The 26,693-nt window shown below is 43.8% G+C and overlaps 1 long non-coding RNA gene across 2 annotated transcripts; it reads left to right on the forward strand.

The window, feature by feature from the left end:
- The first annotated feature begins 234 nt into the window (after window positions 1–234).
- On the forward strand, window positions 235–26,693 carry LOC139596467 (uncharacterized). Of its 2 annotated transcripts, XR_011681329.1 has the most exons (8): window positions 235–634; window positions 9,114–9,337; window positions 10,331–10,554; window positions 10,651–10,837; window positions 16,630–20,702; window positions 22,266–23,791; window positions 24,987–25,092; window positions 26,063–26,693. It is a non-coding gene; the product is annotated as an uncharacterized lncRNA (long non-coding RNA). The 2 variants fall into 2 exon arrangements; XR_011681328.1 differs by having other exon boundaries at window positions 22,266–25,092.

Below are 26,693 nucleotides of genomic sequence, written 5' to 3' on the forward strand. Positions count from 1 at the left end.
AGGGACGGGTGAATTGTTGAAAAATCAGGGAAAAAAATATATATATGTATATATAAAACAAACTCCTCTCAAACCTCTCCCTGCTACCCCCGCCCTTGTACAAACTGCACTTGTAGCAGAAACACCAGCACGGAACGGGCTCATTTCTCCATCCTGCTTATCCCAGCCCCTGGGAAGGGAGGATAACTCCTGGGAAATCGCTGTGCATCCCGCACAGGGGGCTCCTTTTGCGGACAGATGCGCGGATTTCTGCCGGGGGTGGGGGACACAGGAGCCAGTCCCTGCCTCGCCTACCTGGGTGTCCGTGGGGTAAAAGATTCAGGAATGTGAGGGAATTGCGGGCGGGAGCCCTGGGAGCGGTGCGCAGCTCCCCGCGCTGCCTGCGCGGCTCCGTCCTGCGCCCGCCCTCGCTCCCCCGCCGCCAAAGCGAATCTGTTGCATTTCCTCCATTGATTGTTTAGTCAGAGGTTTTGCCAACTTCCTGACGGTTCGGTTTCTGATTCAGAAAAAAAAAAAAAAAAAAAAAAAAAAAAAGAAAGAAAGAAAAAAAAAAAAGAACCGCATTTCCTTTTTGACTTAAGAGGGAGAGAGAGAGAGACAAGCGGAGGCTGGGGGCTGGTGGACGCATCGAGCTGTATGTATATGTACTGGACTTTTTCTCTTCCCTCTCCCCGTCCCGAAACCCTCCTCCTCTTCCTCTTCCTCCCCTGCGAGCCCGGGCTTTGCAGCGTCCCCTTCTCCTCTCGCAGCTCTGCCTCGCAGAGCTCCGCTGCTCCAGGGACGGAGCCTGAGCAGGGGAAGCGGCTCTGCGGAGCTGCTGCTCCGAGCTCTTGGGTTTGCTCCCTTCTCCTTAAATTGCTTAATTTTTTTTTATTATTATTTCTTTTTCCTGTCTTTTCTTTCCCATTCCGTACCCTATGCTTGCAGTTCTTGCGGCTACGACAAGGGATCCAACTGCAGGAAGAAAAGTAAACATGGAAATCTGTTCCACTCGCCTTTATTTGCTTCGGGTTTTTTGTTGTGGGGTTTGTCTGAGCTTGGTTTACTATTATTTCATTTTTATTTTTTTTCTGAAAGCAGCAAAACGCCCTTTGCATTTTATTCCCAGCTCTACTGTCTTTAATCCCGCTGCTTAAAGTGTAAAAAGTCTACAAGAGCTGTGCAGTTAAAAACCTGTAAATCTTAAATCTGTATCTATCTTTCTCATAGTTCATTTTTATCCCTAATCCTGCCATACCAGAATATGCTTAAAATCAGTGGTGCTTATGCAAAGCTTGGCATTAGCAGAGCAAGCTTTATGGAAAATTATTGTCTTTTCCCCCCCTCCAAGCCCCTTTTCTAAACTGTTTTTGTGTTGGCCGATATTTATCATTCAAATCAGCAGAGACTGAGCCCTGGCTGCAGCAGGTCTGGAGCTGCAGAAGTGCAGGGCCCAACCCCAAAACCCCCGAAATCAGCGTTGGGTCCAGCCCTACAGAAATAAACCAGAGGGAAATCCTGGGTACGGTGTAAAGAAAATATATTGGGGTCAGAGAGAATGGGGCTTTGTTGCTGCTGCAAGGGGCACAGGGCACAGCAAAATCCCAACTGCTCGCTTGATGCCAGGGGTTTCACAGGGAAATCTCCAACCACCTTCAGCGGGAAATCTCAAACCACCTTCAAATTAGGGCCTGCTTTGGCAGTCAGTCCTAAAAGCTGGTCCTAAAGTGCTGGGCCCTGCATTTCTACGTGTGCACGGGTAAGCTGCGTGTCTGCAGCGCTGCCCAGGGGGTGTGGGAGCACTCCCGCACGGACAGAGCTTTGGATGCGCTGCGGAAATCAGATATGACACGGAAAGAGGCAAGGACAGATTTCTCGTCAGTCTGTCCACGCTCTCGGTGTCCCCACGCGTGAGCCGAGCCGTGGGGGAGATGCTCAAGCGCCCCGACCCCGCCTCGAGGAGGGCGATTTGCGCATCCCGCGTTATTTTCGCATCCCTCTTCACCTTTTCCTCCCGCCAGGAAAATCTCCTCGCGGAGATCACAAACCGTGCGCCCAAACAAACCAACCCCAAACTCCCGCTCTGGGGACCGCCAGGCACCCCAAACATTTGCGCATCCTTTGCTGCGGGGTTTTGTCATCCCAGCATCGCAGGCGCGGCTCTGAGGAGCTTTAGGGAGGCTGGAAAAGCGCGGCCGGGATCGCTGCGAGGTGCGGGCTCTCCGTTAGGTGGCATTGGAAGTTTGGTGCTGGGACAGGGAGCGCTGCCTCTGCCTCGCCTTTGGGAGCGGATTTATCTTTTCAGCACTTGTTGGATACTCGCTGCGTAATTTGCTTTATCAACAGGCGGTTTAATGGTTTGATCGGGGAAGAGAGAACCTCCCCTGTCCCCTCGCGGAGCTTTGTGGGCAATTAAAGGCGTTATCAAAATAATTGGTTGTTGTACGACACTTAAAACCCATAACAATATAATGTATATGTAATATAGTATAATGTAGAGCAGATATATATCATGTATATATAATGTAGAATAATGTAGAGCAGATATATATAATAATGTATAATGTAGAACAGATATATATCATATATATATAATCATGTATAACATAGAGCAGATTATACACAGCCCTTTCCTGTTTTCTAGGGGTTCAAACACCTGAGAATTCAGCCGTGCCTTGCTGCACTCATCGGCAAAGGAATTTTACACACATCTTGTGGGGGTGCTGTCTGCTGAACAAAGATGAAAATAAGAAAATAAAAAACCCTTTTTTAATGGGTATAGCACGAAGTAGTTTTGTTCTGATGGATAAGGGATGCAGTTTTAAATAGTAAAAATAATTAAAATTTCTTAAAAAATAAAAGTCGATATTAATCAATTAGGAAAAATATTTTCCTGCTCACAGCAACTTTGTGAGAGTTCTGTTTTTACATCTCATTCCAGCAGTTTTTGTTAAATTAGAAAAAAAAAGCCCTTCAACTGTTGTTTTATTTTTTTTTTTTTTTTGCAATGATAGAGATCGTTTTAATCATAGGATAATGAACCTAATTCAATTTACACTGGTGAAATCTCATTAACTAAATTAGAGCCAGCTCCTTATTTACAATGAGCAGAATCAATCTCAAACTGTTTGCTATTGTTTGGTTTGTTTTGGTTTTTTTTTCCCCCTGACTTCTCGCTGTCATTTAATTTAAAGGGCAGGCTCCACATTTATCCTCATTTGGGGAAAACATTCTAAAGAATTAAATCTGGATTTTGATTTCAAGGCACTGTGTTTGAATGGCTTTAAAACCTCCTGATTACTTAAAACCTCCTCCTTATTATTATTTAATAATAATAACTACAGTATTATTTATCAGAATGATGACTGACAAGCTGTATCAGAAATGTTACCTGAAGATTTATATATAATTAAATATATACATGTACTAATGGCAAAATATATGTTAAAGCTTTTTTTTTATCTAGTAAAAAAATTGTTTTAAGCTACAAAATTTTCTCATCGTATAATTTTTGCCCATTTTTGCATTCCTTACTGTGCCTTTCTTTACCTGCTCTGAAAATGTGTTGAACTTCTATTAATGACCCTTCCTCCACTCCCATGGGAGGGAATATTCTGTTTATTTTGACAACTGATGTTTTCAAATATTTTTTCTTTTTTTTTTTTTTTTTTAAATACAGTGGGCACATAGTTTTATTTCAAAGTGTGATTCCATGATAATTAGCAAAAAATTTATCATTTTAATAGCTTGGTTCTCTAGACTCCAGCAATAACAAAATGAGTGTTCACATCCCAGGTATACTTTCAAATGTAAGTTTGAAATACTGTCCCTGTAATATCCACAAGGGCTCAAGAGGGTCAATGAATACCAACATTTATGTTGATTTATCTGAAAAAATAGTGGTTCAACTCTTGGAGCCCGTTGGGAACATCCCAATCCAGTTCTGCAGCAGTTAACAACAACGATGACTAAAATTTTGGGGTTTTAAAGGTCATTTTTGCCCCTTGCACAACTGGGACACACACACACACACACACACAAAACTATAATTTTCCATGGCTCATTCCATCCGTTTTTGATGGAAAATTGGAGAAACCCAAACCATTTTCCCGCCCTTGCCTCCGTTTGCAGCTGAGAGCAAAGAGCCGAGGCTGAACCCAACCCAACCCCGCCAGGGCAAGCTGGGACTCCCAAAATTCCCATTTCAGATTGAACTCTGCTGAATTCTGCCACGCTGAGCTCCTTATTCCCCTCTGCACCAAGGCACATTCCCTCCCCCAGCTTTCTCCGACTTTTTCTTCCTCTCTTTCTCCTTTTCCTCAAGGTGGGTTTCCCCGAGGGCTCTGTTTGTTTTTTTCTGAGGTAGCAGCACCAACCTCCAGCACACCGGGATTTTTGGGATTTTTCCCCGTGCGGTAACAGCGATGTCACCATCCCGAGCTGAAACAAAGCCGGGCTTTATTTGAGGGGCAGAGCAATATGATAATCCAGGAGAAATCAGAGACCAGATCTCAAACAAGGAGAAATTGGTGAATTTCCCTGAAAAATCAATGAGGAGCTGGAATGATTTTTTTTTCTTCTTTTTTTCCTTTTTTTTTTTTTTTTTCCCCCGCGTTGGAAGAAAACTGATATTAAAGTCAGCAAGCTCCGAGCTTGCCCCAGTGTGTGGAAATTTCGACATCCATTACCTGCTTTTGACCTTTAGCAGGGCAGCAGAAAAAGCAGCGCTCAAACCCTCGGCAATGGCACAGAGTTTCTCTTTCACCCACGAAAACCAGAGGGGAGAAATTCAAATTAATTTATTTTCTAGAATTAGAAAAGTTCCCTTAAAAAGCACGTACACAAAGGAGCGACGTGGTTGTAGGAATTAAAGAGTTTTTGTGGCTTTTTCTTTTTAATTTTTTAATTTTTTTTTTTTAAGGCCCCCAGGTTTGCTCGCGGCTGAAACTCCTGGAAAGCTCAGGAGGAGAAAAAACCCAAACAAACAAACAAAAAGGGGATGTTTAAGCCCTGGGGGTCAGGTTACCCTGCTTGCCTATTCATCACCGCCTCCTCCAGGGATGTTTAACCACATTTTAGGGTCCTCGCAGGCTGCGAATTGTTCGGGAATTGTTTGGTCCGACTCCTCTCCCTGACGGCATCAAAAATGCGCAGCATTTTGGGGAGTACGAGATCGTGGGATGAGGCTTGGGACATTCAAATTGTGGTCTTGGGCAGTGGTGCAAGTCTAAATAAACACTGAAAAACTGCAGGGAGAGCTCTGCACGGGCTTCTAGTTAAAGTAAAACCGTAATAATAATTAGGGAGTTTGAACTAGGAAGGGCCAAACTCTGCTTTAAGCGGCCCTAATGATAATTACGTTGTGGTAATGAGTGTGCAGGCCAGTTTTAAATAACGTAAATAACAGTGGCTCTGTGTTTTTGCCTTCAGAACGTTTCAGTAGGAATAGATCTTTGTATAATCCTATAGAAATTCCTATGGCTGTGACCTGATGCTTTATTTAGGTGGATCAGGGCTTTAAGGTGGCTCTTCCCCATCACTCCCAGCCCCTCAGAGGCATTTCCTTGCCTTGTTCGTGGTTTTGTTAAAAAGAGATAGAAACTACAGGCTGGCTGTGATGCCATCCCAGGCTCACATCCACCTTCCAGCCTTGGGAATGTTTCAATCCCATGCCTCCAAAGCAAAAATCCCCCGACAGACAAATCTCCTCACACAAATGTGGGGGGGTGAAGCCTTACCTGATGAATGAAAGCAAGGAAAGGACTTCTTGCCCATGATTAAAAAAATAAATTGGTTTTAAAAGAACACATTCCATTTATTCAGTTTTGCGTTTGGCTGAGGTTTGTTATAAAAATAGTGCCGTAATTTTTTAAGAAACATTTTCTGTTTGGATAGATTAACTGTACACGCAGGCACTTTAGCTTTTGATTCCTTTCAGTAATAGAGTAATATTCATTGCTGGCATACAAAAGTCCTCCTAATAAAAACAGTTTGGGAAATCTTCCACGCCAGACAGATAAAATCTCTTTGAAATGTCGGGGGGGTGATGAGCAACAGTCAGAAAATGGGATTTTCTCGGCCCCCAGGTTCCAGTGCTGCAAAAGCATCACCATCACTGGCAGAAGTGCATCTCTGCAGTGCTCTGCTGCAAATTCCTAGGTTAAAAAAGGCATTTGGGACTGATATTATTCCTAGCTGATTGCTAGAGCCAGAGTTTTGTGTATTTGGGACAAAAATAATTCGGGAGTCTCATCACTGTGGGAGCCTCCCTCCCTCTTTGTACTCTGTATCTGGAGCAGCGTTCTGGTACCAAGCAGGATCCTGGCACATCCTTCCCTGCCCACCTTGTTCTCTGGGTTCCCTCAGGCTCTCAGAGAACTGTTCTGCTTCCCTTTAAGTGTGGGAAAAGGCTGAGTGAAGCAGCAGGGCAGGGGAGGCAGCACAAGGGATCCTCTCCCCTCTGCCTCTGCGCTCACCTTCCAAACAGCTCCTTGTGCCCGTTGCCTTTACCATCTCTGTCACAGGCTTTTTGCAACAATTCCTCTGCTGGCCTGAGAACCTGAGAAGTTCCTTTCTCTCATTTTATGTCTGTTAAATCAGGGCAAGGTTCATCTGAGTTAAATTTTCATAGTTCTCTGAAAATCCCCACCTCCCTGAGCTGAGGCTGCAGCCCTGAACCCCCGCATTGCTGCTGTCAACTCAACGTCAGCAGAAGGAAAAATTAAAACAAAGGAGAAAAATAGCCAAAAACTGGAAGGAACAAATATTTCTCCCATTTTCTGTGTCAGTGGGTGAGGGCCAGCCTGGGATCTGGCTGGGTCTATGTCTTTGGTACCCCTCTCATCGATCCAGCCCACAGAATTCATCCCAGCCCCAGCACATTTGTAAGTGCGGGGTTGTTACTGGTCCAGGTTTTGCTTGTATTTGTTTCTGCCTCGCAATTCTCTTTTGTAAATCCTGAACCATTTCTGTGCTGCTCATTTCAGTCCTTTTCAAAGTTGCATTTTGGGTGTTTTCTTTCTCATTTGTGGTGTTTTTACTTCAGTGCCTCCACGGATGCACTGCCAACGCAACCGTGAATGCACCCAAACCTGAAGGTTCAATTTAGCAGCTCACTGCTCTTTTGACATTTTAATTTCATCTCCTTTTTTCTTTTTTTTTTCTTAAAGAGAATTAGTGGTAACTTTATCTCTCATCAAATTCCAGGATTTTGTCTAATTCAATTATGCCTATGGAGGCTCTTTTCTTCTTTCTTTGGCTTTACTGAAGTGACACAGATGATTGTAGATCTGTTTCTGAGAAAATCCAAATCGCCCTGGAATTATCTGCAGTTTTGTTTCTTTGTGTATGTCTAATAATATCTCTTATAATTCTTCAAGACTAGAAAGTTCTAGTTTTTTTTTTACATATTATTATTAAAACCCTTTAATGTTCACTTGCAGAGATTGGTAATTTGTTCCCACAGCAGTGGTGATGATAATACAAAAAAATATTAGGAAGCAGCACCTCTGTGCTTTAGGCTTCCTTGCCATGTTCCCTGTCAGCTTGCATCCCCTTCTCCTCATCTGTGGGATAGAAATAACCTTGGGACTGGGAGAAAAGTGTGTTTCTCATAAGAGCACAGGACAGGAAAGCCTTTTCTTTAAATCAAAAGCAGTTGGCTGCTGCAAGAGCCTGGAGGCAGAAACTCTGCTGCTGCTGTTGATGTCTGTCAGCCCCTCCACCTGCCCACAGGCAGAATTCTCTGGGGTTAATATCGACCCCAAAGTCCTTACTTTTAATACTGCTCTAATCTGAGACCTGCTGCAAAGCTCTGTGCTTTCCGTGTGGGAACAGCCAGGCTTTCCTGGAGGCTGGAGGGAGCTGCCTGTGGCAGGGGAACGGGTCATGGGACATTCCCCAGCAAGCCCCTGACCTCCAGAGCTGCTGCTGCTGGGAATTTGGGCTGGGCTTTGCCCAGAGCCCCTCTCCTGGAGCTACACTGGGGTTTTTAGGGGGTCTGTCCAGCCTGCTCCCACCACCACCCTCTCCTCCATCAAGCACATCACAAGGATAGCAGCGATGCCTGGATGCTCAGACCATTTTGGCTTTTCCCTCTTGGCAGGGAATTTCACCAATTTTCCTTCTGAAACGTCCTTTTCTGGCCAACTGTGGAGCTGAGATGCTCTTCCCCTGCACAACTCTTTCTTTCCTGGGTAGGTGGGAAGTCTATGTGTGCCCCAAGAGAATAACAGGGATCATCCTCCCTTTCTCTGTAACCCAGTAACCCTCGTGGGCTGAAATACAGAGTTTGGGTTGGGAAGAACCTTAAGTTACACGACTCTGGGAGAGGGGCAAAAGACACTGTGGTCTCTGAATAAAATAAACTACTGGAAAAAACAAGGAAGCCTCTATTTGGACTAACTGGAAATTCCACAAAGTGCTATCACCTCCCAACTTTGTCTACAAAATTATTAGCTGTGTTCCCTACCCTTCTTCCTAGAAACATCCTTGCCTGGAGGGAGGGATAGAAACCTAATTAAAACATTACTTTTGGCACATTTATACTAGTAACACCACTGATTGAGTTGTGTTTTTCACAGGAAAGCTGTAAGACAGAAAAAGGGCAAAGATGGAGCAAAATCCTTTTCTCCCAGAAGTAAGGGATTTGGTTCTTGAGGAAATAGTTGAAGTTTTGGCCTTTCCATTCCATTTGCTGTTGTAATCCCCAGCCCCCCAAGTGGTCCCACAGAATTGCTGGTGGTGCTGCACTGGAGGGTGATGTGACCCTGTGAAAGCTGATGCTGCTGGTTTCACACAGCTTTGCTCCAAAGTTCCCAAAGATGAGGATGGACATGTTGGGAACGCCGGGAATTTCGGGCCTTGCAGGCCTTGGCGCTCTGCAGGTGGATTGGTATGTGGAGAGGTCACACCTAACCAACTTCTTAGACCTCTGGTGTGAAAGATAAAGCCATCTGGTCACCATTTGACAGCTGAAATTGTAATCACACCATTTGGCCCAGGAATTGCTGGCAGCCACCGTTTGAAGCTGTCCCAGATAGGGATCGAGCCATCCCACGGAAGCCGGGCCGCTGGAATTCATCTCTCCTCATCTCTCTGGCCTGATTTTCACCTTCCCCACTTTATCTCTGCAGATTCCTCATCCCGATTGTGAACTTGGCAGCGGCTCTCTGGCGTGAACAGCCCCAGTGGCCACTAACCAGGAACACCTGCTGGCTACCCGGAACGGGAGGAGAAGATGGGCATCTCCAGCGGAATTCCAGCGCGGAATATGGAAGTGTTTAAAGGAAGACCTTTCCCGCTCAGGGTAGCAGAGATCTGAACCTTTAAATTGCAGCCATTCCCGGCCTGACGATAAGTAAATAAACAATTCACAGCTGCGAGGGCTAAACACAGAACACATCTATCTCTCGCCTGGCCTGATTGCTGGACGAGTAATTAAGTGCGAAATGTGAGCCCTCAAAGTCACCGGGAGATGATAAAGGTCTCCAGTTGTAAATTAGCTGAACTCCTCGATTTTAACCCTTCAGGAGCCCTTGGGTGGCACTGGGTGCCTCAGCGTGACTCCGGTGCAATTTGCATGCAATTATTCCTGACATTTTGCCCCTGGGAATATAGAGGTGTTATTTTAACAAATTAAAAAAACAAGGGAGGGAGTTCCTTTGTCTCTTCTCGCTGGGCTGACGCAGGGCACCCTCACAGTCCCAGCTCCTGGCTCTGTCACGATGCTCGTCCATCACATTCCTTCTGTCACTGTCCCTCCTGGCGATAGCAGAGGTGTCACAAACCCAAAATGCATTAAAGCCTCTGCTCAGGCTCTGAGATAAAGGCTGGGATGGGCAGATATCCATCAGTGCCTTCAGATTGTGCTCATTCAGGATTCACCTCGAGAATCAGGGTGTAATGAATGACTAGAGATTGAAGTATCACCACTTGTTAAGTAATTCATTAAAAGGGTTGTGGGGTTTTGCTTTCTTTGGTTGTGGCTCTGGTTTCGGGGTTTTATCCTTTTTGTTTCCTTTAAATTAAAACTTTACTTTTTATTTGATAATTTATTTTAAGGACTCAGCTCCTGCAGTTTTATGACTATAATCAATGCATTTTCAGATGCATAAGTAGTTATTTTAGCACACAATGAAAACTTTGTCAATGTCCAACAAATGTCCAGTTTTCATAGTTCAAATGTCCAGTTCATAGTTCCAATGGACTGCTAACTACAAGACAAATAAAAATAATTCAAAGTTGAATTTTTAAAAATAAATAATTCCCACACCGTCCAATAATTTTTGAGTGCTAGGTACCAACTTGGCAACTTAGGCTTTATTTAACTTAATGGAGTTTTTCTCCTTAGATGATGCACAGGCCTAGATGATCCGTTTGATGCTGGAGCTGGATTTGATTTGAATCCTGGACTGTGAAGCCGTGGAGGGATGGATCTATGGATCTGGATCACACTCAGATCACTCCATAGTTAATTTTTATGTGGACCAAATGAATTCTCGGGCTCTCTGGTGAAGGGAGAAAAGTAGAGTGATTAACAGCAGGACCTCAGCTTCCTTCTCACTGAATCATGAGGTTTGTTTGGGACTGGCCTCATTATTATGAATTTCAGATTTAACTCCCAGACTTTCACTTTTCTCCTGTTCTGAAGCAGCTGCTTATATTTTACAGCTTTTCCTGAAGCCATGGCAGGAGCTGTGCTGGAAATGGTGCCGTGGGAGTCTGCATCCCAGGTCAGGAGACCAGACATCAAATCCCTGGTGCATCTTGGCAGCTGGGAACGCTCCAGCAAACCAGGAATGCTCCAGCAGACCCTGCCAAAGCAGCTGCTGGGAGCACATCACCAGCCGTGCAAATGGTAGGTGGGATCAGAGGAGAACCAGCCAGGGATGTCCTTGTTGAGCAGAAGAGCCTTGTCTTTCCCCAGTCCCAGAGAATCCATAAAAACCACTCAACTTCACACAGCTGCTTTGCTCAGAGCTGAGGCCACGTGGAACACGGCTCATCCTTTTTAGATCCTTCTTCCAGTGGGAACTGGGCAGGGAGACAGCAAACTTTCAAACCCCAAGCTGTGAAGGAGCAAGAACACTCCCAAAATGTCCCTTCTAAAAGGGAGCCTCCCTTCTGGGTTTCCAATGCTATCTTTGTTACCACCCTTGGTAACCTCGCTAGCAAAGAGCTGAATGTTATTAGAAAACAGCTGAGCATGGGTGGGAAGACAAGAAAACAAAAGGAAATGGAAGTCCTGGAAATTGATTTTCCATTTGAACCTGTTATTTTTTCTTCTAATTTTTAATAAGACATTTTATGAAGTTTACTGCGCTGCCATCTATTTTCTTTTAGGGTGTGTTATCTTTTGTGACTTAGTTTAGACTAAAATAAACCTCACTTGCTAATTAAGGATAGAAATGGAAATCCAAAGATTTGCTTCTCATCAATGCCAAGCAGTAAATCCTTTAATGCTCCAGGATTTTGCTCTATAGCTCTAAATTTCCCATTGGTATTTAGTAATCTGCTGATTGCATTTACTTTAATTCTTTGGTCTTCAGAGTGTTCGTGTTGAGGCACTCACTTACAGTAGCTCTGCATGTAAAGGGCAATGAGTTAAAAGCTGGAGAGGTTTTTTTATTAAATTCCAGCTCTGTTTTTCCTATTGAGTTCCCAACTACTGTGTTATATCACACTAATAGGAGTTGTACTCTGGCTGGACAAATGGCAGCGTGTTGCAGTGTCCTGGGGGAGCCATGACATCATTTTTAATTTGCTTATCTGGACTCGGGAAAAATAGGAGGGTGTTTGGTGAGAAAGTGGATTTATTTCTGCTCCAGCTCACCTCTTCTTGCTGTGACGTTATGGGAACCGTGTCCCTGTGCAGGTTACACCCACTGGCTGCTCCCTGGAGGTCTCAGATGTGCCCATTCCAGCACCTCAGAAGGAATGGGGGGATTTAATGGCCCAGAAACTCATTTTCCCATTCCCAAGGAACTGAGGAGGAGAGGGCCACCATTTCCTTTAATGCATCCCTCAAGATTTGAGGCTTGCAAGCTGAGAGAAGCCAAGGAAACTTCCAGGCAGTTTTGTGGTTGGGTTCCACAACCAACTTGACACTGGGATCAACAAGAATAGGGACTGGGGAAATTCTCTGGAGCACCTTGGACACCTTTGGCTGTGTTTGGACTGCAGTAGCTCATATAGGATTTGATTCTTAATTTTTATTTTTAATTTCCTCATTCCAGCTGAGACTGGAAAAGGTGTTTTATCCCTATGAGAGCTGGAAAAATGCTTCCAAAGAGCTCATCTAACCTTTGCTCTGTGTGTCTCATGGAATTAGGACAGGAGGCAGGGATTTCAGAATGGGAGACAGCTTTTAAGTCATATCATTCTGAGCAAATAGTTTACATACAGATAATGTTGGATAAGTAGTTACCAAATCAGTAAATGCTTTTCTAATTTGACCCAAGTTTTTAGCATTTGCTGAAATCATGGCTGTGTCTTCTCCAGAAAGATAATTTTGACATAAAGCCTTTAATAACTCTGTAGAACTCAGCCCACTGGGAAATTATATTTTCCCTAAGTGAAGGTCTGGCCATTCTGTCCACTTGTTTTATAATGAGAACCTTCAAAATTGAAGTGCAACAACATTTTTTATCATTTATTTACTTACTGCACTCATTCCAGAGAATCACTTGTGAACTACAACTTGCACTTTCCCACTCCTAACACAAACATACATTTAATTAATCTCACTGATGCTCTTTTAAGCTTCAAGTCTCAGAATTCGGATATTTAAATTCTCTTTGTCAAGTTGGATAAATTAGGTTTGAAGAAGGGAACCAAAGCTGTATTTTCTGAGTGATTTAGGAAAAGGGAATCAGTCTCAGTAGCTTTCAGTCCAACCAGTGCCATAAGCTCCTGGCCACCTGGAACAGCTGACTTGGCATTCCAGAGGCGAGTGAGGACCAAAGGCTCCAGCTCCCTGCAGTGGGAATGACCTCACAGCACGAGGAAGACCTGATTACATCACGGAGATAACCTGTTCCCTTAAAAATAGCAGGGTCAGGGAGGCAATAAAGCTGTCAGCATGGCAATCACAGCTTGTGCTCCACCAGCTCCCCAGGCTGGGGAGCTGCAGGGTGGGGACCTCACAGCGAGGACGGCCACGTTTGGGTAAACAAACCCATGGCAATACCCCAGTGCTATTGTCTGCTCAACAGCTCTATTTGTGCCAGTGATATTTCCAGGTTAGCTCCTCCTAGGCCCATAAAAAATCTTGGTTTTATTCTTTCTGCTGTCCTTTTTTTCTTTTTATTTCCCCTGGATGCAATGATAGATGGAGCGTCCATAAAAACCTCACGGCTCCGTGTGGGACATCCCCAAGCTCCGAGCCAGGTGTGGAGCAACTGGTCATGGAACAGGCTTCCACCCAGGCCAGGGCTTGGCTCGAGCCTCCTGTCCACTCACTAGGATGCCTCACTCTTTGTTCACATCCAGCTGTGGGAATATTTCCCACCAGGGGCCAGGCCAAGAATGGAAAACCATCCAATCTCTGCGGCCAAGCAGCCTTGGGAGGTGCTGGTGGTGCAGGTGGCAGCACAGCCCAATATTCTCATTGTGCCGGGCTGGTTGGTTTTCAGCAGAGGAAGATGTTGTGAAGGGTTCACATCCTGTTGGTGCCTCAGATACGTTTCAGCTATTGCTGTTTTCCTCTGGATAACGTGTCCCTTGGCTCAGCCTCCAGTTCAGCTTGGACAATGGGTCAGAGTGATGCAACTGCTCTGGGGACTTTTGGACACAAGTGTTGAACTGTGAGGTTTTGATAAAGATTGGACATGGGCAAAGCAGTGTCTAGGGATAAAACATTTCTTATTATATCCAAAATGAAGCATAAACTTGTGCCATTGATAATATATAACAAGGCTTTGTCTGTAAAACACCGAGTCTTCAGCAAATTTTGGGGAAATTTTTGATTTTTAAGGTACTTTTCAGCTTAAAGCCATGTCAGGGGTTGAGTTCAGAGAGGAGAAAGACCAAAAGAGGCATTGGCCTCATGTGAGTGAAATGTGGCTGCAGTCAGAGCAGCTGCCCCTGCCTTGCACAGCTTTGCCCTTCCTTTGGTGGTGGCTCAACATTGCACTCAGAGAGCTCCAGGCTGTTAGAGCCTGAAATTCCTGACAATCACATCCACCTTCCCCCATCCTGGCCAAGAAATCCATTTGGAAATGAGCTTTACATCCAAACTTCCATTGCTGTTGAAAAGGGTTAGGGATGGGATGAGACTACGAGCAGTCAGATGGGATAAAATTGGGGTTGACCAGAAAATTTAGTTGCAACTCAGAAAAAACTTTAGGAGTTTTTTAAAATATATTTGCTACTTTGCATAGTATTTTGTTATATTGTTATATTTTTTTATATTGTTATATTTTCACACTTACTGATTTTGAAATACTGTGAGATGAGGCTGTTCCCATGGACTATTTTTGTTCTGTACTGGAGGGGGGGAAAACCTGTTCTTGTAGGATTTTCATCCTAGAAAGAAATAAGAAAAAAATAATTTGTGAGTGTTTTTCTAAATGGAATAATTAATCTTAAGCTTGCCTATCACCAAGTCCTAATTATTTTTTGATGTTAATTCCATTGATTGTCCATAGGTGAGCCAGAGTCCAAAGGCAATGAAGGAATTTAATTGGAATGATTTTTCAGTTTTTTGGGTCTATTTACAGACTGTGGTATGTCCATTTGATCAAGTGCCAGAATGTGAAACTGAAACACCAGTGTTTTCTTCTTGCTATAATTGGAATCTTTTAAGATTCCAGTGTTTGAAGGTGTTCACTGCAAGGTTTTGGTTCTTTCCCATCAAGATTTCAATCCTAATGCATAAAATATGAAACCCAACGTTGGCTGCCTTCCTCTTCCATTGAACTCAATGAGGATTTAGTTTTTTTTATTTCAATCAGGACAACGTTTAGCACTTCTGGCTGCCCAAAAGACACCATGGTCCAGCCACCTGCTCTGGATCCGCAGGCTGAGCTCCACAGGTGTTACCAACGCTTCCCAAGCCATCACTGCTCTGGAAACAGGAATTTCTCTCTTTTTCTGAGCAAATTATAGTGACCTGAAACACGACTGATGCTTGGGGCTTCTTGGGAGCAGCCCTGTCAGGGAGGGAGCTGAAGGATGTTAATTTTTGGGATGATAACAACATCTTTTAATGAACGGGAAGGTTTGGCCTCCAAGGGCTTTGCCTTGGGGAGAGGGTGTGAAGGGGAGCAGCCCCTGAGCCCTGGGTTTGCCATGCTGGCTGGAGGGCGTGAGAAGAATGGGGTTTGTACCTCTGCCAAGCCCTTCCCTGCTGCTCTTGGAGGAACCAAGCTGCAAAAAGCTCTTGCCTGCGGAGTGTCGCAAGGACTGTCTTGAATTTGGCTTCAGGAAATGGTTCAATTCTTTAATTTTTTTGACTTTTTTTTTTTAAATCTAGCTTGCTCCACATTATTAAAAAATAAAGATATGATTTATATGGATCTGTTGCACAGGGCAGGAGACCTATGTCACCTACAGGGATGGTGATGGGGTGGCAATTTCTCTGTGTTGGAGCAACCAGACAGCCTCAGTTCAAATCCTTTCCTTCATCCAGTGCAACAATAATATCTTTTGGACAAGGGATTTTGGAAAAGTTGACATGTTTGCTTTACAAAACAGACATAAAATTTCTCCTTCAAGGTGCTAAATTTGTGCTGAGCTGGTCCAAAACACGACTGCATCTGGCTGTGTCTTGTGTCTGCCACTAAAAAAATGTCCTAAATTCCAGACAACCTCTGGGGCTTTGAAATAAAACTCATTAATCCTACATTTGAATTTAATATTTGAAATTTTATCCTAATCTTTTTTTTCTTCCACATGAATTAACTTTAGAATACTTGGAAAGGAACACAAGGGTGGGTTTTTTTCTTCTTCTTTTTTTTTTTTTTTTTTGAGAGAGAGAGAGAGAGAGAGAGAGAGGGAGAACATTCTTAACAAAGGGTATAAAATTAAACTAAATTTGACCTCTGCCTTTAGCAGATTTTCCACCTGGTCTGTGCAGGAAATCAACTTCTATATAGCAGCTCTTTCATAAGGAATAACATACATGAGTCTGTAAGTGACAGTTTTTCTTGGGTGGACAACAATGTTAGTTACTTTTTATGATTAATTGATAAATGTTTTGATATGGTGCCTGGGCTCGGAGTCAAAAATCACTCCAGTTAGATGATCCAACACTTGGGAAGCTGAGCCAATTACAGCTCAGGCACAGTGAAAACAATTCTAAAATATTTGAGCCTAAAAATGTGCATAGTTGTTAAGGAATCTTACATGTGGGTGTATGGTGGTATCCTGAATTACAGCGACTTGGTGGGCCAATTTCTTCAGGAATGCAGGGAAGCGCGGGGATTCGAGACTCCAGCATCTATATTTCAAAAGATTTGGGAAAACAGAAGAACCACATGGGCTCTTGTGGCTGGGCACGTGCTGAGGAAAACCAGAGCATGGGCCAAAATGTACTTTTAGTCCCTTGGGTTGCACAAATCCCTCTGCTTTTCTGGGGAAGGTTTTAGGTTTCGAGTCTCCTTCCCTTGACTCTTAACCCCCTCTGAGCTTGCTCTTTTCTTTTTTTAGGCTCCAGAATTTACTTTCTACACCAGTCTTCTGACTTTCATCCTCAGATTTGCACCCTGATGGATTTTTAAATGGTCCACAAGGAGCAGGATTTCATGTCTGTGATCAGGTTGCCCCTACCAGCAGGGTGGGCTGGACTCAGGGGTTTTAGGTACAGCCCAGCACCAAAAAAACTACATTAGATGCAGCTTTTGGAGGTCCTTCAAAAGAATAACCTCGTTTGCAATCAGAGTTTATTTTCTCAGATTATTGGGAGAAAGAAAAAACACTCTATATTTTTCTTTCTACAAGTAAGTGAGTACAGAGGAGTTTTTTCAGTAGGATTTTGGGGTCATCAACCCCAAAATTTGATTACTCAAAGACCATTTGGAAAACTCCCTGTTGCAGATTGCTGATGGCTTTGTGTGTGACAGAGCTGTTCCCAACAAAGTCAGTGGAAATGGAATATCTGCTTTCTTTTCTGGTTCCATGGCCTTCAGTTCCTAAAATGTTACATGGAAATTTTGAGGGATGCATGCCTGGAATTCTGTGCCACCATAGATCTGGAAACTGGAGGGCAAATCCTGAACTTCAGAAATCTCAGGGGCTTTTGGCTGTTCAGCATTTTCCATGCAAGGATCTAATCCTAGCCCCAAGAATTTCATTGTCTTCAGTGGATTTTTATCCCAAGGCCAAGCTTCACTTTAGAAAAATTAATGAGGAGAAACAGGATCTGCTGGAGGCTGTTTGACATCACTAAGGCCATCAGCTTCTGAAAGGCTTGAAGACACTTGAATAGAGTTAGATCTAGGTATTACTCCACCTTTTTAGGGCCCTTTACTCTTGATATTTTGTGAAGGAAGTGAGGAGAGCTGAAGAACATATTTTCAAATGGAAGAGCATCTTTCCTATCCTTGTTTTCCAGTGAAGATCCACTCTGCTATGTGGTTACAAATACAATTTCCCCAGAAAATGTCTCATTTCAATTATGATTTGAATGGCATGACACCCCCTTCCCAACCCTCCTTCCGTCCCTGACACCCTGTTTTGATCCTGGATCTAAACACATTCCTGCTTTCACTTTATTTAACCCTGGAGGATTTCACCACTGTTGATCCAAAAGGAAAATTTCTACCAGCACACTGTAAGCTTTACTGCTCGTGACTTCTTAATCATGCAGATTTTATTTCATGTTAAGCTAGCAACTGAACTCTTCTAATAAACAGAGTAAAATCTAATTAGGCTACTGGAGGGGAATAGAAGAATTTATACTCCTCCAGACACACAGACATTAGGAATTCTGCCTCAAACATACAGCCAGGCTTCCTGGCAGCCATCCCCCTCAAAGAGTGGCTAATGATCCTGCTAATTTGCACTTAGCTGATACTGCGAGGAGTTCCTCACAGATGGAAAATATACTTCTTCCATGAGATCATGCAGGGCAGCAGGGCCTCGTGGATTGTGCACAGAGAGAAAGAAATCCCTGCTCCTAATCCCACGGCTCCCACTCCTCTCTGTGTGGTCTCTCTCAGTTTCTCCATGCACAATCTCGCTGTTCATTCATGGGCTGGTGGTGATTACTCACTCACTCCTTTCTCTGTGTTCCCAAAGCAGAAGGCACAATTAAAGCACTGAAATGCTGTGGTTAGAGACTCCACACTACCTCCAGAGCATCTGTAGAGGAGATTGACAGCACAGATGAATTTGGCCGATTTTTGGGCTGGTAATTATTTCAAGTGTTGCTGGGGAGAGGGAGAGCAGAAACCACCTGGCCTTGGGGAAGCTGACCCCTGTGGAAAAGGACAAATCTCCCCACAAGAGGCCACACAGCCAGTCTGCACCCAACCCCTCGGGGACATCTCCATGCACACAATCATCCCTGCACACCCATGGTCCCTCCCAAGGGGTGATGCTCCCCAGAGAAGCGGTGGAGTCACCACCCCTGGATGCATTCAAAGAACATGACACTTTGGGATCTGGTGCAGTGGGCATGGTGGTGATAGGTCAAAAGTTGGACTGGATGGTTTGGGAGGTCTTTCCCAACCTTGATTAGCCTGTGGTTCTATGATACCACCTCAAGATTTTACCCTTTACAACCGAAAGCAGCTCAAAAAGGCAGTGGGGTCAAGCTTGGCCTCTCTGCCAGTTTGGGCTGGGGTTGATGTGTCGTGCAAGGGGCAGGGAGTCCCCCAGCACATTTCCTCACTGCTCCCTGCAAAGGACACCCCAGATGTCCCCCAGCAGTCCCAGCTGTCCACTGGCATTGGGAACCATGGGATAGATGGCCAGAACTGACTGGGAAAGTGTGAATACCATGGAAGCAAAGGGTACAACCCAAGGCATTCAACCCTCCCCAGGAACTGGTGCTCAAGGCTCTTCCCCAAGCCTGTGTGTTTTCCAGCAGTCCTTTTTTCAGACTGAGAGCTGTCATGTCCTTTCCCAAGACAGTTTAGCTCTTCCATTGTCTTGTCAGAGTTGCTCCTATAAAACCATCAGCCATTCCTTTGGCTTGAATGGAGGGCAGGGAGAGAATATAGGAGTAAATGTTAATATAAAACCAGAAAAAAAAGCTGGGGGTTTTTCATAAGCAAATGGAATAATAAAATTATAGGATCACAGAATGGTTAGAGTTGGAAGGGACTTTAAAGCTCATCTTGTTCCAACCCCCTGCCATGGGCAGGGACACCTTCCACTATCCCAGGTTGCTCCAAGCCCCATCAAACCTGGCCTTGGACACTGCCAGGGCTGGAGCAGCCACAGCTGCTCTGGATAATAAAGCAGGACATGGCCCAGCCCCTGGTAATCTCAGGAGACAACTTTCCCTTGATGACATTAGGGCAGAGTGCCAACAGCTCTGGCCCCTGGAGATGTAAATGCTCCAGGAAGGATTCAGGTCCTGCTGAGACCAGGTTTGTTCAGGGAAGGGTGTAGCCCCAGGAGTGGGAGGAGAAGACCTTCCTCCTCATATTTCAGATTTTTCAAAGTCAAAACACAAAAAGTTCCAGAAAAAAAAACAACCCTGCAGCGGGCTGAAGCCGATGTATCTTTTTCTAACACATGGAGCTTTTGTGAAATGAAATCCCTGGCCTGAAACCTGGAGGCATGGCTTACTTTTAACTTTTACTTTATCCAGGCAAACCTCCAGCTGATGTGAGAGAGCACTGGGTCACATTAGGATTTGGCCCACAAGGGCAGAGCAGAGCCAAGCTCCCAATGTCACATAAACATTTTAACTGGAGACTGGGATTTCTGCAGGATCCCAGGGACAGAACAGGGCTGTGATCTGGTCCTCTGTGAGACATACAACGAGGTTAAACTGCCTAGAGCATGAGGAGAACAGGTTCCAAAAATCTGCACAACCATCTGTATCATCTCTTCCTCTTCCCAGAGATGTCTGGAATATTGTCTGTTTAGTGTGATAGGTAGAAACGAGCTCAAAACTGCTTAACCTGTTCTGTGTGGGTGAAAAAAATTCAGAAACCAACCCCTGGGTTGTTCATGCTGAGGTGGGAAGTGTGTTCTCGCTGCTGCTGAGGTATGAAGAGGGCATATTGTTCATTTAAACCACACTCTATAGTTTTTGCAGCAGTAAAGTATTTTTGAAAGTTTACAGCTGTAGGAGAAATTCCCTGGAGTTTATCCATCAGTTTCCTGCCAATCAGAGAGATGAAGGCACTCCGGTTTGGGCTCCAAAAGTGACATTTTAGTGTTACACATCTGAAGCGCGGAGCAGTTTCGAGAGAGCATCCTGACAGGTTTGGAACTCCAAAGAAATGATTTTCTGGTGCCAAGCTACACAGTCTGGGAAACGCCGCACGCCACGCTCGCTCCTGTCCCTCTGCCAGAGCCCAAAACACGGAATCAAAGGAGAGCAAGAAGTATGGCTCAGGACTCGGCTTTGTGCATGCATTTCAAGCAGGAGCTCTCTCTAATATTTAATGCATGAGCTGCTCTCTCAGCCATAAGAATTCCATGCGGGAGGAGGTCCATGTTCGAGTAGATCACGTCGCAACGCCGTGGAGAAAGGGAGAGACCCTGCAGGAAGGAAAACGTCCCAGGCTGACCAAAAAAACATCTCCAGTGTGGAGGAAATGGTAAAACTTGGGCCAATCCACTGCAAGGCCGTTAATTTATAATTTTAAAAGTTGTTTCAGAGTGGTTTCTGAAAGGGAAAGCACGGGCATCTGAGAAGGTGTGGGTGCTAAAGCATTGATGTGGGAGCCATCCTGCAGGGAACAAGAGTGCCAGGCCATGCCTGCCTCCACAAAATGGTCAGAAAGAGGAGATTGGAAGACCTTTAGAGTTATTGCTTCAAAATAAACCCAAAAGAATGGTTATGAGATGGAAAAAAAAATACATTTGTTTTCTCAGTATTATTTTATTTAAGTAGAGCAGAGAAGAGCTGGGAGAGGAACAGGCCACATTTTTGCTCTTAATGAATGGTTTTAAAATGTTCTTTAATGGGGTGATAAGAACAGAGCATCTTTTAATTAAGGCCTGGAATGAATCAATTTGCAATAACTTCTTTTAGCTGGGTAGGGCAGGAGCTGCACTGCCATAGGCAGGTTCATCCACAGGAATATCCTGGAATGTGATTGCTTCAACCCCAGTTAGGGTTGGAAACAGCTCCTTGAAGGGGAACAGCTCAGATGTGGTTCTCATATCTCTCCTGAAGAGCCCTGCCAGGACACCAGGGGAGAGGATCTCTGAGCTCAGCCCCTTCTGATGTCCTTGAACATGGGAAGTTTAATATTTTCGAACGCTCTGTCACGGATTCGATGACTTTGGCCCAGCACCTTCTGTTTATTGTTAATGAAAGGCAATAGAAGTGTGGAAAAGTACAAAATGTCAACCTATGACCTCGTGAAATCCATGGCAGGAGACAGCAAAGAAAGAAAACCAGCCTTGGTACATGCTTGGTCCCTCCTGCCGTGTTGGGATCCAGAAGTAAAAGGGTTTTTTTTTTTCAGGACTGGGGTTTAGTAAGTCAGGAATTTTGTCTCTCCTTGTTTTCCTTGCAGTTAGTTAAATCCTTAGGCTCCTGTTAACGCTGAGCTCCAAGCTGATTTTTGTGTTAAAATGCTGAAACCTAATTTTCGTTTAACAATTTTCTCGTGGAGGCCAACATCAAATTAGTGTGTTTTCCACTGGCAGCCCCTGGTAATTTGGTAGGCAGGAGGCTCACACATACTTAAGTTATTCAATACATTTTGTTATACTCTGTACAAGAAACCCAGTCAGAAAAGGCTGATTTATGATATTCCTCAGGTTTCCTGTTACTTTAAACCACCAGCATCCCATGGCCAAGCCCTTCAGAGGCAGCCAGCACATCTGGCCCAGAGTGCTCCTGTCACCTATGGCCAAAATGCCATATTTATAATCGAGTCATCATAGAAAAGAAAGAATTGATTATGATGAAGAGGAAAAAAAAAAAAAAGGAAATCTAAAAAGCAAATTTATTAGTGGACATTTGTAAATATGTTCTGGTGGGCTTTTTTCCCAAACATCCATCCCAGACAAAGAGGAGCCCACAGCACAATGAGCAGGTTTATTAGATGTGTGCAATCACCTCTTTTAGCCTAATTATAAATTACTGAACGCTTTGATTTTCCCATTTCACCCATTTTTAATGTCTATTTCATTTTCCATTTGTACAGACAACCCAGCCCTGGCTGAAGCCAAAGCTCCACAGTCCATGTGAAATCCCACCTGCACTTCTGCAACTGCCTGTGAAGAAGTGAGCCTGCTCCTCACAAAATGCATTTTAGCTGCCCTCCTTGGGGATTTCAGGCTTATGCAGTCCCTGTGTCTGGGTTGTATCTGTGTATCCATCTGTCAAATGGGATCAATGAGCCAAACTCTCCCTAAATATTAACTTCCTACATGTTTCATAAAATAGTCAGAGGCAGAAATTTGGCTTAACGTCCTCCTTAAAGGGAAAGCTGGATTGCCTGTGTGTGCTGTAAAAATCATACACAAATCCACAGGGCATCAAATGAGGCTCACAGCACAAATCCTTAATTTTTCTCATAAAACTATGGGTTTCAAATATGCTGTAAAATACAGGGAGTGAAACACCTGCAATGTTCAGGCTGGTCTAGGCTGTGGGATCGGGCAGTTTTTTGGGGTTGCAGGACAAATGAACTGGCATGAGCAAGGATTTGTGTGTGCACCCCAAAAGGGCACAGGCAAAGCTGCATTTTCTTCTCTGGAAGATGCATTTACAGAGATTCATTTTTAATAAGAGACTCACAAAAGAAACCTATAGATGATAACAAACAGAGGCTCAGCTGTGTCACACCCTGGAATGGAAATGGGAAGAGCTGCAAAGGTTCAACATCTCTGAAAATCTGACCACTGAGTATTTCTAGTCAGCTTCCCCTGCCAAAGGAAAATGAAATTTTCCAAATCTGTGCCAAACTCTGACGTTCATGAGCAGCTCCTCAAGTAGGTTTGGATGATGTAACCAATAATCATGAATCCCTCCTCCACTTTCTTAATTATAACTGGCTGGGATGAATTTTTATGGGGATAACACAACCAAAATCTGAATGGCTCCGTGCTAAACCTCATTATGCAGTTGTGTTATGACACAAAATTCAGGAAAAAAGGGAATTCTGCCTCATGAAGGTGGTGAGGCCCTGGCACAGAGCAGCTGTGGCTGCCCCTGGATCCCTGGAATGTCCAAGGCCAGGTTGGACAGGGCTTGGAGCACCCTGGGACACTGGAAGCTGTCCCTGCCCATGAATGGGGTGGCACTGGTTGTGTGACCCCATAAATAGCTGGAGAAATAAATAAAAAGAAAAATCCTCAAATTAATTGTTGTAATCTCAGGTACCTTTTGCCCTGGAGCCCAAACACACATTTCTATCTAGGAATTTCTAGGTGAGAATACAATTAAATCTAAATAATGATGCCATTCATGGAGGAAGGAGGCTTTGTACTCTCTGTATGGCCCAGCCAGGCACTTACAGATCATGGGCAAATACAGAATGAGCATTTAAATACAAATATGGAGCTTGCACACTCATATTTAAAACTCAGATTGTTTTTTGCTGATAGAAGATTCACTTTGAATGGAGAAGAATCCTGACAATGAGGCCACATTGTCCTGGCTCCAGAACTAAAGAGAAAACTGGGAGAGAAACTCAAATCTCCAGCCAGGCATGGAAAACAGGAACAGGTCAGTGACCACTTGGAGATATCAGGGTGAGAGGAACTCAGGGGTCTAAAGAGCCTCTTATCACCCAGGAGGGACTGATAGAGGAGGGTTAATGGTGCTCAAATACTTCCTGGCAATGACCTTCCTGCAGCCACTTCTTCTCCTTCACAAGGGCTTTCTTTGCCCAGCAACAGCAGGGATTATAATTTATTTTGTTGTGATTTTACTTCTTCCCTTTTTTCACAGGGTTTGAAGAAAATCAGAGCTGGTGGCAGTTCTCGGATTGGCCATAAAAATGGCACAAAAAGGCAAAAAAATTCTGTGAGATTTCTGCAATTCAATCTGATTTTTATGGCATTGATTTTCTGCCACTACAGCAAAAAAATCTGGCCCTTTTTTATGAACCTTATTTTATAAATCTGACCCTTTGTGTTCATGAAATACTTTCAGAAATCAAGACTGGACAGTGGTGTTAATTAGAATATTAATTTTCTTTATTTAGAGGATTCTCTTGTTTTGCCACAAGTCTATGTGAAAGTGCAAGGAAGAAATTTCATAAAATTTCTGAATTCACTCAGATATTTGGATCTAAATAATTGTAGAGTTTTTTTCTTAATAAAAAAAATTAAAAAGAGGGAGTAAAAAAGGGAGAAAAATTCTGCATAGAGGTTTCTGACTGAAATCTGTTTCATCCAGGGCCATCAAGTGTCAGCATCAGCTTTGTCATTAAAGAAGGTTGGGCTGAGGTGGAATTTGGTTTCTTCTTCCAAGTAACCAAAGTGGAAACAGCCTCAGGTTGTGCCAGGGGAGGTTTAGGTTGGATGTTAAGGAAAATTTCTTGACTGAAAGGTTTGTTAAGCACTGGGAAAGGCTGCCCAGGGCAGTGGGTGAGTCACCATTCCTGCAGGGATTTATGACATGTGGATGTGTCACCTGGGGACATGGGTTAGTGCTGGGACAAGGGATGGACTCAATGATCTCAGAGGTCTTTCCCAAGCTAAATGATTCCATGATTCTAAATTCTCAATTTTTTCCCTGCTTTCCTGACTTTTCTATAGGTTTTTTTTGTTTGTTTTTCTTTTTTTTTTCAGGTATGATTATATTCCTTTCATTTTTTCACTTTCAATAATCTCAATGGGGAAAAAAAAAAAAAGAAAAAGTCTTCTTTGGAAATATTTGAAATATTCTCCACTGGAAAAAGAATATCTTTTAATAGATGGATAGTCATGCAAACACAACAAAACCAGCCTGGATCCATGGGAATGACTTCACATGGCATGGTGGGGAGGCAGCAGGAATTTTGCAAGGAATTAATACACCAGGTTTGAACCTCTGGGGATGAGGGCTCCAGTTTGGGCTCTGGTTGGGAAGGAAAATAATAAATCAGGGAAAATCAGTGTGGTGGTCTCATTAGCACTCGTTACAGAAATCAGCCACACGATTTGGGGCCGTTGGCAGCTTTTTGCTGGGTAAATCCAGGGCTGGAATAACAACTTTTACTGCAGGTTAGGTTTGAGGAGCGCTGGAAGGGGGAGAAGTTTGCACAAAGCCTGGCTGTACCCAGGCCAGTGTTAACATTCCCTTTACTTCCATTTGCTCTGAACTCACTCAGATATTTGGATCAAAATCGTTTTAGGGTTTTTTTCTTAATAAAAAATAAAATAAAAAAGAGGGAGTAAAAAAGACAGACAGGTTTTGAATTGTAAAACATGTAACAGAGCCCATTCTCAACAAGTTTTATTGCTGTTCAAGGAAATCCCTGAGGTCTATCTTTGAATTAGCTGAATTAGGAAAGATGTAAAACTAATCAGAGTGTTGCCATCCTAATACTCCTTTGTCTGAAACACAGGAGTTTTATCTTCTGGTCAAATCATTATAAACGACTTTTTCTAAAGGACTAATAAATCAAGCAGTTTGCATTTCTTGAAGGAATATTTTTGTCCTCAATTAAACAACCCCAGCAAGTTGCATTTATAAAAACTGCCCTGGGTCTCCCAAGCATTTTGCAAGGCAGTTTGCTGCACACCACATCTGAGCAGAGCAGGGGGGTGGATGTGTGGAGGTATCCCCCCTCTCCATCCCAGGGGAGTCTCAAATGAGCCAAATATTCAGCTGATGTAAATCAGTGTTGTTCCAGATCTTTTTGGACATGATATTGTGCATTAAATCAACAGCCAGCCCTGCAGAGCCCACCCCATCCCTGGGCCTGGAATTAAAGCCTGGGCTGCTCAGGAGTTCGTACCCAGCAGCCTCCAAGGATTAATTAGGGCTGATATTTATTTCTTTTGATAGGAAACCCAGATGTGTGCAGCTAAGCCAAAAAGCAGAGGGAGAGCCATCCTGCTTTTTCTTCCAGCAGACAGAGGAAAAGCAACGCTGCCCACCCAGAGTTAAGGAACAGGAGCAAATAATTATCAGCACAGAACAATTTGGGGTTTCATCATCTGCTAAACCACTTTACCTGGCTGATTATGAACTCATTCAGATAACCTCCACTTTTTTTTCTTTTTTTTTTGTTATCAAATATTGTAAATATGAGTGTTGATTTATTTGTCTGAAAGCTGGGAAGAAAAATATGGAGGGAATAGTCTTGCATTCCACAGTCACAGAAATAAATCAGCTTGGATTTCACTCTAAGTACATGTTCTTGAGTAAGTTATAAGAGCACCTGTCCATTCATTAAGGAGTTTTCCTTCAAATTAATTATTAAGACCAGAAAATAGACACTTTAAATCACGAGCAAGCACCACCCTTGGTTCCCACAATGGGAAGGGCATTTCCATCAGGAAATTGCAACTCAGCTTTAGAAAGATGTTACACTCAGAGCATTTTTATTTCGAGAGCCATGGGCACGGCTTTGGCAATATTATTTCACTCAGAATATTCCCAAAACTGGACTGATTGCACATGAACCACGGAGCAC

This window comes from Agelaius tricolor, unplaced genomic scaffold (assembly GCF_023055355.1).
Source record: "Agelaius tricolor isolate 1412-34295 unplaced genomic scaffold, bAgeTri1.0.p SCAF_15, whole genome shotgun sequence".
Classification (NCBI taxonomy): Eukaryota; Metazoa; Chordata; class Aves; order Passeriformes; family Icteridae; genus Agelaius; species Agelaius tricolor.